At 42.5% G+C, this 18,838-nt stretch overlaps 15 non-coding genes and 2 pseudogenes across 15 annotated transcripts; all 17 read right to left on the bottom strand.

Annotated features, from left to right (window-relative positions):
• Positions 1–916: 916 nt before the first annotated feature.
• Positions 917–1,030, bottom strand: LOC142998467 (U5 spliceosomal RNA). The gene has a single exon (XR_012962804.1). It is a non-coding gene; the product is annotated as a U5 spliceosomal RNA (small nuclear RNA).
• Positions 1,031–1,971: 941 nt separating this feature from the next.
• On the bottom strand, positions 1,972–2,083 carry LOC142998532 (U5 spliceosomal RNA). Its single transcript, XR_012962867.1, has one exon. It is a non-coding gene; the product is annotated as a U5 spliceosomal RNA (small nuclear RNA).
• Positions 2,084–3,028: 945 nt separating this feature from the next.
• Positions 3,029–3,139, bottom strand: LOC142998533 (U5 spliceosomal RNA; annotated as a pseudogene).
• A 945-nt stretch (positions 3,140–4,084) lies between these two features.
• On the bottom strand, positions 4,085–4,200 carry LOC142998555 (U5 spliceosomal RNA). Its single transcript, XR_012962875.1, has one exon. It is a non-coding gene; the product is annotated as a U5 spliceosomal RNA (small nuclear RNA).
• A 945-nt stretch (positions 4,201–5,145) lies between these two features.
• On the bottom strand, positions 5,146–5,259 carry LOC142998528 (U5 spliceosomal RNA). The gene has a single exon (XR_012962863.1). It is a non-coding gene; the product is annotated as a U5 spliceosomal RNA (small nuclear RNA).
• A 941-nt stretch (positions 5,260–6,200) lies between these two features.
• Positions 6,201–6,314, bottom strand: LOC142998491 (U5 spliceosomal RNA). The gene has a single exon (XR_012962828.1). It is a non-coding gene; the product is annotated as a U5 spliceosomal RNA (small nuclear RNA).
• Positions 6,315–7,259: 945 nt separating this feature from the next.
• LOC142998513 (U5 spliceosomal RNA) lies at positions 7,260–7,371 on the bottom strand. The gene has a single exon (XR_012962850.1). It is a non-coding gene; the product is annotated as a U5 spliceosomal RNA (small nuclear RNA).
• A 945-nt stretch (positions 7,372–8,316) lies between these two features.
• On the bottom strand, positions 8,317–8,428 carry LOC142998558 (U5 spliceosomal RNA). The gene has a single exon (XR_012962877.1). It is a non-coding gene; the product is annotated as a U5 spliceosomal RNA (small nuclear RNA).
• A 945-nt stretch (positions 8,429–9,373) lies between these two features.
• LOC142998574 (U5 spliceosomal RNA) lies at positions 9,374–9,485 on the bottom strand. The gene has a single exon (XR_012962884.1). It is a non-coding gene; the product is annotated as a U5 spliceosomal RNA (small nuclear RNA).
• Positions 9,486–10,430: 945 nt separating this feature from the next.
• On the bottom strand, positions 10,431–10,544 carry LOC142998480 (U5 spliceosomal RNA). Its single transcript, XR_012962816.1, has one exon. It is a non-coding gene; the product is annotated as a U5 spliceosomal RNA (small nuclear RNA).
• A 932-nt stretch (positions 10,545–11,476) lies between these two features.
• Positions 11,477–11,595, bottom strand: LOC142998580 (U5 spliceosomal RNA). Its single transcript, XR_012962887.1, has one exon. It is a non-coding gene; the product is annotated as a U5 spliceosomal RNA (small nuclear RNA).
• A 941-nt stretch (positions 11,596–12,536) lies between these two features.
• Positions 12,537–12,648, bottom strand: LOC142998559 (U5 spliceosomal RNA). The gene has a single exon (XR_012962878.1). It is a non-coding gene; the product is annotated as a U5 spliceosomal RNA (small nuclear RNA).
• Positions 12,649–13,593: 945 nt separating this feature from the next.
• On the bottom strand, positions 13,594–13,705 carry LOC142998575 (U5 spliceosomal RNA). The gene has a single exon (XR_012962885.1). It is a non-coding gene; the product is annotated as a U5 spliceosomal RNA (small nuclear RNA).
• A 945-nt stretch (positions 13,706–14,650) lies between these two features.
• LOC142998529 (U5 spliceosomal RNA) lies at positions 14,651–14,764 on the bottom strand. Its single transcript, XR_012962864.1, has one exon. It is a non-coding gene; the product is annotated as a U5 spliceosomal RNA (small nuclear RNA).
• A 945-nt stretch (positions 14,765–15,709) lies between these two features.
• On the bottom strand, positions 15,710–15,823 carry LOC142998468 (U5 spliceosomal RNA). Its single transcript, XR_012962805.1, has one exon. It is a non-coding gene; the product is annotated as a U5 spliceosomal RNA (small nuclear RNA).
• Positions 15,824–16,764: 941 nt separating this feature from the next.
• LOC142998473 (U5 spliceosomal RNA) lies at positions 16,765–16,876 on the bottom strand. The gene has a single exon (XR_012962810.1). It is a non-coding gene; the product is annotated as a U5 spliceosomal RNA (small nuclear RNA).
• A 945-nt stretch (positions 16,877–17,821) lies between these two features.
• LOC142998552 (U5 spliceosomal RNA) lies at positions 17,822–17,932 on the bottom strand (annotated as a pseudogene).
• Positions 17,933–18,838: the final 906 nt, after the last annotated feature.

The raw sequence follows: 18,838 nt of genomic DNA on the forward strand, positions 1-18,838 counted from the left end.
CCACATTGAATCCTTGGTACCTTCTGTTATGGTTCTTCAAAAATGCATCGTCAGAACACAGTGAGAGAAATAAACGTTCCTCCTCAGCTATTGTCAAAAAGGAGAGAAGCACCACCTGACAAAGGCCTCTGCCCTACAATATAGGTGAAGAGAAACACGTGATTCTCACTCACAGCCTTTTAGACGTGTCAATTATGCTAGTAGCTAGGCTTATTGCCACAGAATCTCCTCTCTGTCAGTCTGGTCTTTCTTCAGTTCTAAATCAATAGCATCGGCGACAGATATCTGCCACAGTGATATAGCAAATTGAAACCAAGTCCAACTTTCTGGTGTTGTAGACATTAGCATCTAGTCTACAGAGCTTGATCCAGGTCCTTAAGACCTGACCTTTAAATAGATTTGTAAGGGAAAAGCAATACAACAGGATTTGAGGAAAAGGCAAAAGATTTATACCATGTGAAGAGGGCCAGCAGCCAAGTCAGGGTGAAAGCACTGACTAAAGGATCCAGTTTTCAGTGTCAGTACCTTCTTTTGTGGTGCATGACAGATGGATTGTGGGAATCCTGTTGCCCCGCCTCGGTTTCTGGAAAAGAAGCTTTCTCCTCAATGATGTTGCAATCTGTTTCAAAAAAAGAAGGAAACTTTATCTGGTCAAAGTCCTCAGGTACACATGTTAAATGAAGACACACTTGTTTCTCACCTGGTAGTCTGATAACACTCGCAATGATATTGGCAGGAAGGCTGCTTGCTAGAATATTTGCTCATTCAATGATGTCCTTTCAAACTACATTTGTTTCTACTAACGCTTGAAGCAAGGATGCTGACCCGTACACATGCTTGGGTCAGCCATTCGACCTCGAGGAGAGTGAGACAGCTTGAGGAGGTGTCAACAAATTGATATTGTACAGGTATGGAAGCCCTGCAGCAAAGCAGGGAATCAAAAATTATTCGATACTCTTATTGCTCCTCTCCACGGAAATCTTTAGTAAAAGGCGAAAGATTTATACGGATTGAAGAGAACACAGAGTGGATATGTGCAAAACCTCCAACGCAACTAGCCCACATTGAATCCTTGGTACCTTCTGTTATGGTTCTTCAAAAATGCATCGTCAGAACACAGTGAGAGAAATAAACGTTCCTCCTCAGCTATTGTCAAAAAGGAGAGAAGCACCACCTGACAAAGGCCTCTGCCCTACAATATAGGTGAAGAGAAACACGTGATTCTCACTCACAGCCTTTTAGACGTGTCAATTATGCTAGTAGCTAGGCTTATTGCCACAGAATCTCCTCTCTGTCAGTCTGGTCTTTCTTCAGTTCTAAATCAATAGCATCGGCGACAGATATCTGCCGCAGTGATATAGCAAATTGAAACCAAGTCCAACTTTCTGGTGTTGTAGACATTAGCATCTAGTCTACAGAGCTTGATCCAGGTCCTTAAGACCTGACCTTTAAATAGATTTGTAAGGGAAAAGCAATACAACAAGATTTGAGGAAAAGGCAAAAGATTTATACCATGTGAAGAGGGCCAGCAGCCAAGTTAGGGTGAAAGCGCTGACTAAAGGATCCAGTTTTCAGTGTCAGTACCTTCTTTTGTGGTGCATGACAGATGGATTGTGGGAATCCTGTTGCCCCGCCTCGGTTTCTGGAAAAGAAGCTTTCTCCTCAATGATGTTGCAATCTGTTTCAAAAAAAGAAGGAAACTTTATCTGGTCAAAGTCCTCAGGTACACATGTTAAATGAAGACACACTTGTTTCTCACCTGGTAGTCTGATAACACTCGCAATGATATTGGCAGGAAGGCTGCTTGCTAGAATATTTGCTCATTCAATGATGTCCTTTCAAACTACATTTGTTTCTACTAACGCTTGAAGCAAGGATGCTGACCCGTACACATGCTTAAGCCATTCGACCTCGAGGAGAGTGAGACAGCTTGAGGAGGTGTCAACATATTGATATTGTACAGGTATGGAAGCCCTGCGATAGCAGGGAATCAAAAATTATTCGATACTCTTATTGCTCCTCTCCACGGAAATCTTCAGTAAAAGGCGAAAGATTTATACGGATTGAAGAGAACACAGAGTGGATATGTGCGAAACCTCCAACGCAACTAGCCCACATTGAATCCTTGGTACCTTCTGTTATGGTTCTTCAAAAATGCATCGTCAGAACACAGTGAGAGAAATAAACGTTCCTCCTCAGCTATTGTCAAAAAGGAGAGAAGCACCACCTGACAAAGGCCTCTGCCCTACAATATAGGTGAAGAGAAACACGTGATTCTCACTCACAGCCTTTTAGACGTGTCAATTATGCTAGTAGCTAGGCTTATTGCCACAGAATCTCCTCTCTGTCAGTCTGGTCTTTCTTCAGTTCTAAATCAATAGCATCGGCGACAGATATCTGCCGCAGTGATATAGCAAATTGAAACCAAGTCCAACTTTCTGGTGTTGTAGACATTAGCATCTAGTCTACAGAGCTTGATCCAGGTCCTTAAGACCTGACCTTTAAATAGATTTGTAAGGGAAAAGCAATACAACAAGATTTGAGGAAAAGGCAAAAGATTTATACCATGTGAAGAGGGCCAGCAGCCAAGTCAGGGTGAAAGCGCTGACTAAAGGATCCAGTTTTCAGTGTCAGTACCTTCTTTTGTGGTGCATGACAGATGGATTGTGGGAATCCTGTTGCCCCGCATCGGTTTCTGGAAAAGAGGCTTTCTCCTCAATGATGTTGCAATCTGTTTCAAAAAAAGAAGGAAACTTTATCTGGTCAAAGTCCTCAGGTACACATGTTAAATGAAGACACACTTGTTTCTCACCTGGTAGTCTGATAACACTCGCAATGATATTGGCAGGAAGGCTGCTTGCTAGAATATTTGCTCATTCAATGATGTCCTTTCAAACTACATTTGTTTCTACTAACGCTTGAAGCAAGGATGCTGACCCGTACACATGCTTGGGTCAGCCATTCGACCTCGAGGAGAGTGAGACAGCTTGAGGAGGTGTCAACAAATTGATATTGTACAGGTATGGAAGCCCTGCGATAGCAGGGAATCAAAAAGTATTCCATGCTCTTATTGCTCCTCTCCACGGAAATCTTTAGTAAAAGGCGAAAGATTTATACGGAATGAAGAGAACACAGAGTGGATATGTGCAAAACCTCCAACGCAACTAGCCCACATTGAATCCTTGGTACCTTCTGTTATGGTTCTTCAAAAATGCATCGTCAGAACACAGTGAGAGAAATAAACGTTCCTCCTCAGCTATTGTCAAAAAGGAGAGAAGCACCACCTGACAAAGGCCTCTGCCCTACAATATAGGTGAAGAGAAACACGTGATTCTCACTCACAGCCTTTTAGACGTGTCAATTATGCTAGTAGCTAGGCTTATTGCCACAGAATCTCCTCTCTGTCAGTCTGGTCTTTCTTCAGTTCTAAATCAATAGCATCGGCGACAGATATCTGCCACAGTGATATAGCAAATTGAAACCAAGTCCAACTTTGTGGTGTTGTAGACATTAGCATCTAGTCTACAGAGCTTGATCCAGGTCCTTAAGACCTGACCTTTAAATAGATTTGTAAGGGAAAAGCAATACAACAAGATTTGAGGAAAAGGCAAAAGATTTATACCATGTGAAGAGGGCCAGCAGCCAAGTCAGGGTGAAAGCACTGACTAAAGGATCCAGTTTTCAGTGTCAGTACCTTCTTTTGTGGTGCATGACAGATGGATTGTGGGAATCCTGTTGCCCCGCCTCGGTTTCTGGAAAAGAAGCTTTCTCCTCAATGATGTTGCAATCTGTTTCAAAAAAAGAAGGAAACTTTATCTGGTCAAAGTCCTCAGGTACACATGTTAAATGAAGACACACTTGTTTCTCACCTGGTAGTCTGATAACACTCGCAATGATATTGGCAGGAAGGCTGCTTGCTAGAATATTTGCTCATTCAATGATGTCCTTTCAAACTACATTTGTTTCTACTAACGCTTGAAGCAAGGATGCTGACCCGTACACATGCTTGGGTCAGCCATTCGACCTCGAGGAGAGTGAGACAGCTTGAGGAGGTGTCAACAAATTGATATTGAACAGGTATGGAAGCCCTGCAGCAAAGCAGGGAATCAATAAATTAGTCGATACTCTTATTGCTCCTCTCCACGGAAATCTTTAATAAAAGGCGAAAGATTTATACGGAATGAAGAGAACACAGAGTGGATATGTGCAAAACCTCCAACGCAGCTAGCCCACATTGAATCCTTGGTACCTTCTGTTATGGTTCTTCAAAAATGCATCGTCAGAACACAGTGAGAGAAATAAACGTTCCTCCTCAGCTATTGTCAAAAAGGAGAGAAGCACCACCTGACAAAGGCCTCTGCCCTACAATATAGGTGAAGAGAAACACGTGATTCTCACTCACAGCCTTTTAGACGTGTCAATTATGCTAGTAGCTAGGCTTATTGCCACAGAATCTCCTCTCTGTCAGTCTGGTCTTTCTTCAGTTCTAAATCAATAGCATCGGCGACAGATATCTGCCGCAGTTATATAGCAAATTGAAACCAAGTCCAACTTTCTGGTGTTGTAGACATTAGCATCTAGTCTACAGAGCTTGATCCAGGTCCTTAAGACCTGACCTTTAAATAGATTTGTAAGGGAAAAGCAATACAACAAGATTTGAGGAAAAGGCAAAAGATTTATACCATGTGAAGAGGGCCAGCAGCCAAGTCAGGGTGAAAGCGCTGACTAAAGGATCCAGTTTTCAGTGTCAGTACCTTCTTTTGTGGTGCATGACAGATGGATTGTGGGAATCCTGTTGCCCCGCCTCGGTTTCTGGAAGAGAAGCTTTCTCCTCAATGATGTTGCAATCTGTTTCAAAAAAAGAAGGAAACTTTATCTGGTCAAAGTCCTCAGGTACACATGTTAAATGAAGACACACTTGTTTCTCACCTGGTAGTCTGATAACACTCGCAATGATATTGGCAGGAAGGCTGCTTGCTAGAATATTTGCTCATTCAATGATGTCCTTTCAAACTACATTTGTTTCTACTAACGCTTGAAGCAAGGATGCTGACCCGTACACATGCTTGGGTCGGCCATTCGACCTCGAGGAGAGTGAGACAGCTTGAGGAGGTGTCAACAAATTGATATTGTACAGGTATGGAAGCCCTGCAGCAAAGCAGGGAATCAAAAATTATTCGATACTCTTATTGCTCCTCTCCTCGGAAATCTTTAGTAAAAGGCGAAAGATTTATACGGATTGAAGAGAACACAGAGTGGATATGTGCAAAACCTCCAACGCAACTAGCCCACATTGAATCCTTGGTACCTTCTGTTATGGTTCTTCAAAAATGCATCGTCAGAACACAGTGAGAGAAATAAACGTTCCTCCTCAGCTATTGTCAAAAAGGAGAGAAGCACCACCTGACAAAGGCCTCTGCCCTACAATATAGGTGAAGAGAAACACGTGATTCTCACTCACAGCCTTTTAGACGTGTCAATTATGCTAGTAGCTAGGCTTATTGCCACAGAATCTCCTCTCTGTCAGTCTGGTCTTTCTTCAGTTCTAAATCAATAGCATCGGCGACAGATATCTGCCACAGTGATATAGCAAATTGAAACCAAGTCCAACTTTGTGGTGTTGTAGACATTAGCATCTAGTCTACAGAGCTTGATCCAGGTCCTTAAGACCTGACCTTTAAATAGATTTGTAAGGGAAAAGCAATACAACAAGATTTGAGGAAAAGGCAAAAGATTTATACCATGTGAAGAGGGCCAGCAGCCAAGTCAGGGTGAAAGCACTGACTAAAGGATCCAGTTTTCAGTGTCAGTACCTTCTTTTGTGGTACATGACAGATGGATTGTGGGAATCCTGTTGCCCCGCCTCGGTTTCTGGAAAAGAAGCTTTCTCCTCAATGATGTTGCAATCTGTTTCAAAAAAAGAAGGAAACTTTATCTGGTCAAAGTCCTCAGGTACACATGTTAAATGAAGACACACTTGTTTCTCACCTGGTAGTCTGATAACACTCGCAATGATATTGGCAGGAAGGCTGCTTGCTAGAATATTTGCTCATTCAATGATGTCCTTTCAAACTACATTTGTTTCTACTAATGCTTGAAGCAAGGATGCTGACCCGTACACATGCTTAAGCCATTCGACCTCGAGGAGAGTGAGACAGCTTGAGGAGGTGTCAACATATTGATATTGTACAGGTATGGAAGCCCTGCGGCAAAGCAGGGAATCAAAAATTATTCGATACTCTTATTGCTCCTCTCCACGGAAATCTTTAGTAAAAGGCGAAAGATTTATACGGATTGAAGAGAACACAGAGTGGATATGTGCAAAACCTCCAACGCAACTAGCCCACATTGAATCCTTGGTACCTTCTGTTATGGTTCTTCAAAAATGCATCGTCAGAACACAGTGAGAGAAATAAACGTTCCTCCTCAGCTATTGTCAAAAAGGAGAGAAGCACCACCTGACAAAGGCCTCTGCCCTACAATATAGGTGAAGAGAAACACGTGATTCTCACTCACAGCCTTTTAGACGTGTCAATTATGCTAGTAGCTAGGCTTATTGCCACAGAATCTCCTCTCTGTCAGTCTGGTCTTTCTTCAGTTCTAAATCAATAGCATCGGCGACAGATATCTGCCGCAGTGATATAGCAAATTGAAACCAAGTCCAACTTTCTGGTGTTGTAGACATTAGCATCTAGTCTACAGAGCTTGATCCAGGTCCTTAAGACCTGACCTTTAAATAGATTTGTAAGGGAAAAGCAATACAACAAGATTTGAGGAAAAGGCAAAAGATTTATACCATGTGAAGAGGGCCAGCAGCCAAGTCAGGGTGAAAGCGCTGACTAAAGGATCCAGTTTTCAGTGTCAGTACCTTCTTTTGTGGTGCATGACAGATGGATTGTGGGAATCCTGTTGCCCCGCATCGGTTTCTGGAAAAGAGGCTTTCTCCTCAATGATGTTGCAATCTGTTTCAAAAAAAGAAGGAAACTTTATCTGGTCAAAGTCCTCAGGTACACATGTTAAATGAAGACACACTTGTTTCTCACCTGGTAGTCTGATAACACTCGCAATGATATTGGCAGGAAGGCTGCTTGCTATAATATTTGCTCATTCAATGATGTCCTTTCAAACTACATTTGTTTCTACTAACGCTTGAAGCAAGGATGCTGACCCGTACACATGCTTGGGTCAGCCATTCGACCTCGAGGAGAGTGAGACAGCTTGAGGAGGTGTCAACAAATTGATATTGTACAGGTATGGAAGCCCTGCGATAGCAGGGAATCAAAAATTAATCCATACTCTTATTGCTCCTCTCCACGGAAATCTTTAGTAAAAGGCGAAAGATTTACACGGAATGAAGAGAACACAGAGTGGATATGTGCAAAACCTCCAACGCAACTAGCCCACATTGAATCCTTGGTACCTTCTGTTATGGTTCTTCAAAAATGCATCGTCAGAACACAGTGAGAGAAATAAACGTTCCTCCTCAGCTATTGTCAAAAAGGAGAGAAGCACCACCTGACAAAGGCCTCTGCCCTACAATATAGGTGAAGAGAAACACGTGATTCTCACTCACAGCCTTTTAGACGTGTCAATTATGCTAGTAGCTAGGCTTATTGCCACAGAATCTCCTCTCTGTCAGTCTGGTCTTTCTTCAGTTCTAAATCAATAGCATCGGCGACAGATATCTGCCGCAGTGATATAGCAAATTGAAACCAAGTCCAACTTTCTGGTGTTGTAGACATTAGCATCTAGTCTACAGAGCTTGATCCAGGTCCTTAAGACCTGACCTTTAAATAGATTTGTAAGGGAAAAGCAATACAACAAGATTTGAGGAAAAGGCAAAAGATTTATACCATGTGAAGAGGGCCAGCAGCCAAGTCAGGGTGAAAGCGCTGACTAAAGGATCCAGTTTTCAGTGTCAGTACCTTCTTTTGTGGTGCATGACAGATGGATTGTGGGAATCCTGTTGCCCCGCATCGGTTTCTGGAAAAGAGGCTTTCTCCTCAATGATGTTGCAATCTGTTTCAAAAAAAGAAGGAAACTTTATCTGGTCAAAGTCCTCAGGTACACATGTTAAATGAAGACACACTTGTTTCTCACCTGGTAGTCTGATAACACTCGCAATGATATTGGCAGGAAGGCTGCTTGCTATAATATTTGCTCATTCAATGATGTCCTTTCAAACTACATTTGTTTCTACTAACGCTTGAAGCAAGGATGCTGACCCGTACACATGCTTGGGTCAGCCATTCGACCTCGAGGAGAGTGAGACAGCTTGAGGAGGTGTCAACAAATTGATATTGTACAGGTATGGAAGCCCTGCGATAGCAGGGAATCAAAAATTAATCCATACTCTTATTGCTCCTCTCCTCGGAAATCTTTAGTAAAAGGCGAAAGATTTACACGGAATGAAGAGAACACAGAGTGGATATGTGCAAAACCTCCAACGCAACTAACCCACATTGAATCCTTGGTACCTTCTGTTATGGTTCTTCAAAAATGCATCGTCAGAACACAGTGAGAGAAATAAACGTTCCTCCTCAGCTATTGTCAAAAAGGAGAGAAGCACCACCTGACACAGGCCTCTGCCCTACAATATAGGTGAAGAGAAACACGTGATTCTCACTCACAGCCTTTTAGACGTGTCAATTATGCTAGTAGCTAGGCTTATTGCCACAGAATCTCCTCTCTGTCAGTCTGGTCTTTCTTCAGTTCTAAAACAATAGCATCGGCGACAGATATCTGCCACAGTGATATAGCAAATTGAAACCAAGTCCAACTTTCTGGTGTTGTAGACATTAGCATCTAGTCTACAGAGCTTGATCCAGGTCCTTAAGACCTGACCTTTAAATAGATTTGTAAGGGACAAGCAATACAACAAGATTTGAGGAAAAGGCAAAAGATTTATACCATGTGAAGAGGGCCAGCAGCCAAGTCAGGGTGAAAGCACTGACTAAAGGATCCAGTTTTCAGTGTCAGTACCTTCTTTTGTGGTGCATGACAGATGGATTGTGGGAATCCTGTTGCCCCGCCTCGGTTTCTGGAAAAGAAGCTTTCTCCTCAATGATGTTGCAATCTGTTTCAAAAAAAGAAGGAAACTTTATCTGGTCAAAGTCCTCAGGTACACATGTTAAATGAAGACACACTTGTTTCTCACCTGGTAGTCTGATAACACTCGCAATGATATTGGCAGGAAGGCTGCTTTCTAGAATATTTGCTCATTCAATGATGTCCTTTCAAACTACATTTGTTTCTACTAACGCTTGAAGCAAGGATGCTGACCCGTACACATGCTTGGGTCAACCATTCGACCTCGAGGAGAGTGAGACAGCTTGAGGAGGTGTCAACATATTGATATTGTACAGGTATGGAAGCCCTGCGATAGCAGGGAATCTATAATTATTCGATACTCTTATTGCCCCTCTCCACGGCAATCTTTAGTAAAAGGCGAAAGATTTATACGGATTGAAAAGAACACAGAGTGGATATGTGCAAAACCTCCAACGCAACTAGCCCACATTGAATCCTTGGTACCTTCTGTTATGGTTCTTCAAAAATGCATCGTCAGAACACAGTGAGAGAAATAAACGTTCCTCCTCAGCTATTGTCAAAAAGGAGAGAAGCACCACCTGACAAAGGCCTCTGCCCTACAATATAGGTGAAGAGAAACACGTGATTCTCACTCACAGTCTTTTAGACGTGTCAATTATGCTAGTAGCTAGGCTTATTGCCACCGAATCTCCTCTCTGTCAGTCTGGTCTTTCTTCAGTTCTAAATCAATAGCATCGGCGACAGATATCTGCCGCAGTGATATAGCAAATTGAAACCAAGTCCAACTTTCTGGTGTTGTAGACATTAGCATCTAGTCTACAGAGCTTGATCCAGGTCCTTAAGACCTGACCTTTAAATAGATTTGTAAGGGAAAAGCAATACAACAAGATTTGAGGAAAAGGCAAAAGATTTATACCATGTGAAGAGGGCCAGCAGCCAAGTCAGGGTGAAAGCACTGACTAAAGGATCCAGTTTTCAGTGTCAGTACCTTCTTTTGTGGTGCATGACAGATGGATTGTGGGAATCCTGTTGCCCCGCCTCGGTTTCTGGAAAAGAAGCTTTCTCCTCAATGATGTTACAATCTGTTTCAAAAAAAGAAGGAAACTTTATCTGGTCAAAGTCCTCAGGTACACATGTTAAATGAAGACACACTTGTTTCTCACCTGGTAGTCTGATAACACTCGCAATGATATTGGCAGGAAGGCTGCTTGCTAGAATATTTGCTCATTCAATGATGTCCTTTCAAACTACATTTGTTTCTACTAACGCTTGAAGCAAGGATGCTGACCCGTACACATGCTTGGGTCAGCCGTTCGACCTCGAGGAGAGTGAGACAGCTTGAGGAGGTGTCAACAAGTTGATATTGAACAGGTATGGAAGCCCTGCAGCAAAGCAGGGAATCAAAAATTATTCCATACTCTTATTGCTCCTCTCCACGGAAATCTTTAGTAAAAGGCGAAAGATTTATACGGATTGAAGAGAACACAGAGTGGATATGTGCAAAACCTCCAACGCAACTAGCCCACATTGAATCCTTGGTACCTTCTGTTATGGTTCTTCAAAAATGCATCGTCAGAACACAGTGAGAGAAATAAACGTTCCTCCTCAGCTATTGTCAAAAAGGAGAGAAGCACCACCTGACAAAGGCCTCTGCCCTACAATATAGGTGAAGAGAAACACGTGATTCTCACTCACAGCCTTTTAGACGTGTCAATTATGCTAGTAGCTAGGCTTATTGCCACAGAATCTCCTCTCTGTCAGTCTGGTCTTTCTTCAGTTCTAAATCAATAGCATCGGCGACAGATATCTGCCACAGTGATATAGCAAATTGAAACCAAGTCCAACTTTGTGGTGTTGTAGACATTAGCATCTAGTCTACAGAGCTTGATCCAGGTCCTTAAGACCTGACCTTTAAATAGATTTGTAAGGGAAAAGCAATACAACAAGATTTGAGGAAAAGGCAAAAGATTTATACCATGTGAAGAGGGCCAGCAGCCAAGTCAGGGTGAAAGCACTGACTAAAGGATCCAGTTTTCAGTGTCAGTACCTTCTTTTGTGGTGCATGACAGATGGATTGTGGGAATCCTGTTGCCCCGCCTCGGTTTCTGGAAAAGAAGCTTTCTCCTCAATGATGTTGCAATCTGTTTCAAAAAAAGAAGGAAACTTTATCTGGTCAAAGTCCTCAGGTACACATGTTAAATGAAGACACACTTGTTTCTCACCTGGTAGTCTGATAACACTCGCAATGATATTGGCAGGAAGGCTGCTTGCTAGAATATTTGCTCATTCAATGATGTCCTTTCAAACTACATTTGTTTCTACTAACGCTTGAAGCAAGGATGCTGACCCGTACACATGCTTGGGTCGGCCATTCGACCTCGAGGAGAGTGAGACAGCTTGAGGAGGTGTCAACAAATTGATATTGTACAGGTATGGAAGCCCTGCAGCAAATCAAAAATTATTCGATACTCTTATTGCTCCTCTCCACGGAAATCTTGAGTAAAGGGCGAAAGATTTATACGGATTGAAGAGAACACAGAGTGGATATGTGGAAAACCTCCAACGCAACTAGCCCACATTGAATCCTTGGTACCTTCTGTTATGGTTCTTCAAAAATGCATCGTCAGAACACAGTGAGAGAAATAAACGTTCCTCCTCAGCTATTGTCAAAAAGGAGAGAAGCACCACCTGACAAAGGCCTCTGCCCTACAATATAGGTGAAGAGAAACACGTGATTCTCACTCACAGCCTTTTAGACGTGTCAATTATGCTAGTAGCTAGGCTTATTGCCACAGAATCTCCTCTCTGTCAGTCTGGTCTTTCTTCAGTTCTAAATCAATAGCATCGGCGACAGATATCTGCCACAGTTATATAGCAAATTGAAACCAAGTCCAACTTTGTGGTGTTGTAGACATTAGCATCTAGTCTACAGAGCTTGATCCAGGTCCTTAAGACCTGACCTTTAAATAGATTTGTAAGGGAAAAGCAATACAACAAGATTTGAGGAAAAGGCAAAAGATTTATACCATGTGAAGAGGGCCAGCAGCCAAGTTAGGGTGAAAGCGCTGACTAAAGGATCCAGTTTTCAGTGTCAGTACCTTCTTTTGTGGTGCATGACAGATGGATTGTGGGAATCCTGTTGCCCCGCCTCGGTTTCTGGAAAAGAAGCTTTCTCCTCAATGATGTTGCAATCTGTTTCAAAAAAAGAAGGAAACTTTATCTGGTCAAAGTCCTCAGGTACACATGTTAAATGAAGACACACTTGTTTCTCACCTGGTAGTCTGATAACACTCGCAATGATATTGGCAGGAAGGCTGCTTGCTAGAATATTTGCTCATTCAATGATGTCCTTTCAAACTACATTTGTTTCTACTAACGCTTGAAGCAAGGATGCTGACCCGTACACATGCTTAAGCCATTCGACCTCGAGGAGAGTGAGACAGCTTGAGGAGGTGTCAACAAATTGATATTGTACAGGTATGGAAGCCCTGCGATAGCAGGGAATCAAAAATTAATCCATACTCTTATTGCTCCTCTCCTCGGAAATCTTTAGTAAAAGGCGAAAGATTTACACGGAATGAAGAGAACACAGAGTGGATATGTGCAAAACCTCCAACGCAACTAGCCCACATTGAATCCTTGGTACCTTCTGTTATGGTTCTTCAAAAATGCATCGTCAGAACACAGTGAGAGAAATAAACGTTCCTCCTCAGCTATTGTCAAAAAGGAGAGAAGCACCACCTGACAAAGGCCTCTGCCCTACAATATAGGTGAAGAGAAACACGTGATTCTCACTCACAGCCTTTTAGACGTGTCAATTATGCTAGTAGCTAGGCTTATTGCCACAGAATCTCCTCTCTGTCAGTCTGGTCTTTCTTCAGTTCTAAAACAATAGCATCGGCGACAGATATCTGCCACAGTGATATAGCAAATTGAAACCAAGTCCAACTTTCTGGTGTTGTAGACATTAGCATCTAGTCTACAGAGCTTGATCCAGGTCCTTAAGACCTGACCTTTAAATAGATTTGTAAGGGACAAGCAATACAACAAGATTTGAGGAAAAGGCAAAAGATTTATACCATGTGAAGAGGGCCAGCAGCCAAGTCAGGGTGAAAGCACTGACTAAAGGATCCAGTTTTCAGTGTCAGTACCTTCTTTTGTGGTGCATGACAGATGGATTGTGGGAATCCTGTTGCCCCGCCTCGGTTTCTGGAAAAGAAGCTTTCTCCTCAATGATGTTGCAATCTGTTTCAAAAAAAGAAGGAAACTTTATCTGGTCAAAGTCCTCAGGTACACATGTTAAATGAAGACACACTTGTTTCTCACCTGGTAGTCTGATAACACTCGCAATGATATTGGCAGGAAGGCTGCTTGCTAGAATATTTGCTCATTCAATGATGTCCTTTCAAACTACATTTGTTTCTACTAACGCTTGAAGCAAGGATGCTGACCCGTACACATGCTTGGGTCAACCATTCGACCTCGAGGAGAGTGAGACAGCTTGAGGAGGTGTCAACATATTGATATTGTACAGGTATGGAAGCCCTGCGATAGCAGGGAATCTATAATTATTCGATACTCTTATTGCCCCTCTCCACGGCAATCTTTAGTAAAAGGCGAAAGATTTATACGGATTGAAAAGAACACAGAGTGGATATGTGCAAAACCTCCAACGCAACTAGCCCACATTGAATCCTTGGTACCTTCTGTTATGGTTCTTCAAAAATGCATCGTCAGAACACAGTGAGAGAAATAAACGTTCCTCCTCAGCTATTGTCAAAAAGGAGAGAAGCACCACCTGACAAAGGCCTCTGCCCTACAATATAGGTGAAGAGAAACACGTGATTCTCACTCACAGTCTTTTAGACGTGTCAATTATGCTAGTAGCTAGGCTTATTGCCACCGAATCTCCTCTCTGTCAGTCTGGTCTTTCTTCAGTTCTAAATCAATAGCATCGGCGACAGATATCTGCCGCAGTGATATAGCAAATTGAAACCAAGTCCAACTTTCTGGTGTTGTAGACATTAGCATCTAGTCTACAGAGCTTGATCCAGGTCCTTAAGACCTGACCTTTAAATAGATTTGTAAGGGAAAAGCAATACAACAAGATTTGAGGAAAAGGCAAAAGATTTATACCATGTGAAGAGGGCCAGCAGCCAAGTCAGGGTGAAAGCACTGACTAAAGGATCCAGTTTTCAGTGTCAGTACCTTCTTTTGTGGTGCATGACAGATGGATTGTGGGAATCCTGTTGCCCCGCCTCGGTTTCTGGAAAAGAAGCTTTCTCCTCAATGATGTTACAATCTGTTTCAAAAAAAGAAGGAAACTTTATCTGGTCAAAGTCCTCAGGTACACATGTTAAATGAAGACACACTTGTTTCTCACCTGGTAGTCTGATAACACTCGCAATGATATTGGCAGGAAGGCTGCTTGCTAGAATATTTGCTCATTCAATGATGTCCTTTCAAACTACATTTGTTTCTACTAACGCTTGAAGCAAGGATGCTGACCCGTACACATGCTTGGGTCGGCCATTCGACCTCGAGGAGAGTGAGACAGCTTGAGGAGGTGTCAACAAATTGATATTGTACAGGTATGGAAGCCCTGCAGCAAAGCAGGGAATCAAAAATTATTCGATACTCTTATTGCTCCTCTCCTCGGAAATCTTTAGTAAAAGGCGAAAGATTTATACGGATTGAAGAGAACACAGAGTGGATATGTGCAAAACCTCCAACGCAACTAGCCCACATTGAATCCTTGGTACCTTCTGTTATGGTTCTTCAAAAATGCATCGTCAGAACACAGTGAGAGAAATAAACGTTCCTCCTCAGCTATTGTCAAAAAGGAGAGAAGCACCACCTGACAAAGGCCTCTGCCCTACAATATAGGTGAAGAGAAACACGTGATTCTCACTCACAGCCTTTTAGACGTGTCAATTATGCTAGTAGCTAGGCTTATTGCCACAGAATCTCCTCTCTGTCAGTCTGGTCTTTCTTCAGTTCTAAATCAATAGCATCGGCGACAGATATCTGCCACAGTGATATAGCAAATTGAAACCAAGTCCAACTTTGTGGTGTTGTAGACATTAGCATCTAGTCTACAGAGCTTGATCCAGGTCCTTAAGACCTGACCTTTAAATAGATTTGTAAGGGAAAAGCAATACAACAAGATTTGAGGAAAAGGCAAAAGATTTATACCATGTGAAGAGGGCCAGCAGCCAAGTCAGGGTGAAAGCACTGACTAAAGGATCCAGTTTTCAGTGTCAGTACCTTCTTTTGTGGTGCATGACAGATGGATTGTGGGAATCCTGTTGCCCCGCCTCGGTTTCTGGAAAAGAAGCTTTCTCCTCAATGATGTTGCAATCTGTTTCAAAAAAAGAAGGAAACTTTATCTGGTCAAAGTCCTCAGGTACACATGTTAAATGAAGACACACTTGTTTCTCACCTGGTAGTCTGATAACACTCGCAATGATATTGGCAGGAAGGCTGCTTGCTAGAATATTTGCTCATTCAATGATGTCCTTTCAAACTACATTTGTTTCTACTAACGCTTGAAGCAAGGATGCTGACCCGTACACATGCTTGGGTCGGCCATTCGACCTCGAGGAGAGTGAGACAGCTTGAGGAGGTGTCAACAAATTGATATTGTACAGGTATGGAAGCCCTGCAGCAAAGCAGGGAATCAAAAATTATTCGATACTCTTATTGCTCCTCTCCACGGAAATCTTTAGTAAAAGGCGAAAGATTTATACGGATTGAAGAGAACACAGAGTGGATATGTGCAAAACCTCCAACGCAACTAGCCCACATTGAATCCTTGGTACCTTCTGTTATGGTTCTTCAAAAATGCATCGTCAGAACACAGTGAGAGAAATAAACGTTCCTCCTCAGCTATTGTCAAAAAGGAGAGAAGCAGCACCTGACAAAGGCCTCTGCCCTACAATATAGGTGAAGAGAAACACGTGATTCTCACTCACAGCCTTTTAGACGTGTCAATTATGCTAGTAGCTAGGCTTATTGCCACAGAATCTCCTCTCTGTCAGTCTGGTCTTTCTTCAGTTCTAAATCAATAGCATCGGCGACAGATATCTGCCACAGTTATATAGCAAATTGAAACCAAGTCCAACTTTGTGGTGTTGTAGACATTAGCATCTAGTCTACAGAGCTTGATCCAGGTCCTTAAGACCTGACCTTTAAATAGATTTGTAAGGGAAAAGCAATACAACAAGATTTGAGGAAAAGGCAAAAGATTTATACCATGTGAAGAGGGCCAGCAGCCAAGTTAGGGTGAAAGCGCTGACTAAAGGATCCAGTTTTCAGTGTCAGTACCTTCTTTTGTGGTGCATGACAGATGGATTGTGGGAATCCTGTTGCCCCGCCTCGGTTTCTGGAAAAGAAGCTTTCTCCTCAATGATGTTGCAATCTGTTTCAAAAAAAGAAGGAAACTTTATCTGGTCAAAGTCCTCAGGTACACATGTTAAATGAAGACACACTTGTTTCTCACCTGGTAGTCTGATAACACTCGCAATGATATTGGCAGGAAGGCTGCTTGCTAGAATATTTGCTCATTCAATGATGTCCTTTCAAACTACATTTGTTTCTACTAACGCTTGAAGCAAGGATGCTGACCCGTACACATGCTTAAGCCATTCGACCTCGAGGAGAGTGAGACAGCTTGAGGAGGTGTCAACAAATTGATATTGTACAGGTATGGAAGCCCTGCGATAGCAGGGAATCAAAAATTATTCGATACTCTTATTGCTCCTCTCCACGGAAATCTTTAGTAAAAGGCGAAAGATTTATACGGATTGAAGAGAACACAGAGTGGATATGTGCAAAACCTCCAACGCAACTAGCCCACATTGAATCCTTGGTACCTTCTGTTATGGTTCTTCAAAAATGCATCGTCAGAACACAGTGAGAGAAATAAACGTTCCTCCTCAGCTATTGTCAAAAAGGAGAGAAGCACCACCTGACAAAGGCCTCTGCCCTACAATATAGGTGAAGAGAAACACGTGATTCTCACTCACAGCCTTTTAGACGTGTCAATTATGCTAGTAGCTAGGCTTATTGCCACAGAATCTCCTCTCTGTCAGTCTGGTCTTTCTTCAGTTCTAAATCAATAGCATCGGCGACAGATATCTGCCGCAGTGATATAGCAAATTGAAACCAAGTCCAACTTTCTGGTGTTGTAGACATTAGCATCTAGTCTACAGAGCTTGATCCAGGTCCTTAAGACCTGACCTTTAAATAGATTTGTAAGGGAAAAGCAATACAACAAGATTTGAGGAAAAGGCAAAAGATTTATACCATGTGAAGAGGGCCAGCAGCCAAGTCAGGGTGAAAGCGCTGACTAAAGGATCCAGTTTTCAGTGTCAGTACCTTCTTTTGTGGTGCATGACAGATGGATTGTGGGAATCCTGTTGCCCCGCATCGGTTTCTGGAAAAGAGGCTTTCTCCTCAATGATGTTGCAATCTGTTTCAAAAAAAGAAGGAAACTTTATCTGGTCAAAGTCCTCAGGTACACATGTTAAATGAAGACACACTTGTTTCTCACCTGGTAGTCTGATAACACTCGCAATGATATTGGCAGGAAGGCTGCTTGCTAGAATATTTGCTCATTCAATGATGTCCTTTCAAACTACATTTGTTTCTACTAACGCTTGAAGCAAGGATGCTGACCCGTACACATGCTTGGGTCAGCCATTCGACCTCGAGGAGAGTGAGACAGCTTGAGGAGGTGTCAACATATTGATATTGTACAGGTATGGAAGCCCTGCGATAGCAGGGAATCAAAAAGTATTCCATGCTCTTATTGCTCCTCTCCACGGAAATCTTTAGTAAAAGGCGAAAGATTTATACGGACTGAAGAGAACACAGAGTGGATATGTGCAAAACCTCCAACGCAACTAGCCCACATTGAATCCTTGGTACCTTCTGTTATGGTTCTTCAAAAATGCATCGTCAGAACACAGTGAGAGAAATAAACGTTCCTCCTCAGCTATTGTCAAAAAGGAGAGAAGCACCACCTGACAAAGGCCTCTGCCCTACAATATAGGTGAAGAGAAACACGTGATTCTCACTCACAGCCTTTTAGACGTGTCAATTATGCTAGTAGCTAGGCTTATTGCCACAGAATCTCCTCTCTGTCAGTCTGGTCTTTCTTCAGTTCTAAATCAATAGCATCGGCGACAGATATCTGCCGCAGTGATATAGCAAATTGAAACCAAGTCCAACTTTCTGGTGTTGTAGACATTAGCATCTAGTCTACAGAGCTTGATCCAGGTCCTTAAGACCTGACCTTTAAATAGATTTGTAAGGGAAAAGCAATACAACAAGATTTGAGGAAAAGGCAAAAGATTTATACCATGTGAAGAGGGCCAGCAGCCAAGTTAGGGTGAAAGCGCTGACTAAAGGATCCAGTTTTCAGTGTCAGTACCTTCTTTTGTGGTGCATGACAGATGGATTGTGGGAATCCTGTTGCCCCGCCTCGGTTTCTGGAAAAGAAGCTTTCTCCTCAATGATGTTGCAATCTGTTTCAAAAAAAGAAGGAAACTTTATCTGGTCAAAGTCCTCAGGTACACATGTTAAATGAAGACACACTTGTTTCTCACCTGGTAGTCTGATAACACTCGCAATGATATTGGCAGGAAGGCTGCTTGCTAGAATATTTGCTCATTCAATGATGTCCTTTCAAACTACATTTGTTTCTACTAACGCTTGAAGCAAGGATGCTGACCCGTACACATGCTTAAGCCATTCGACCTCGAGGAGAGTGAGACAGCTTGAG

The sequence above is a fragment of the Genypterus blacodes genome, unplaced genomic scaffold (assembly GCF_046128005.1).
Source record: "Genypterus blacodes isolate CSIRO-AG114 ecotype Tasmania unplaced genomic scaffold, CSIRO-AGI_Gbla_v1 ptg000039l_1, whole genome shotgun sequence".
Classification (NCBI taxonomy): Eukaryota; Metazoa; Chordata; class Actinopteri; order Ophidiiformes; family Ophidiidae; genus Genypterus; species Genypterus blacodes.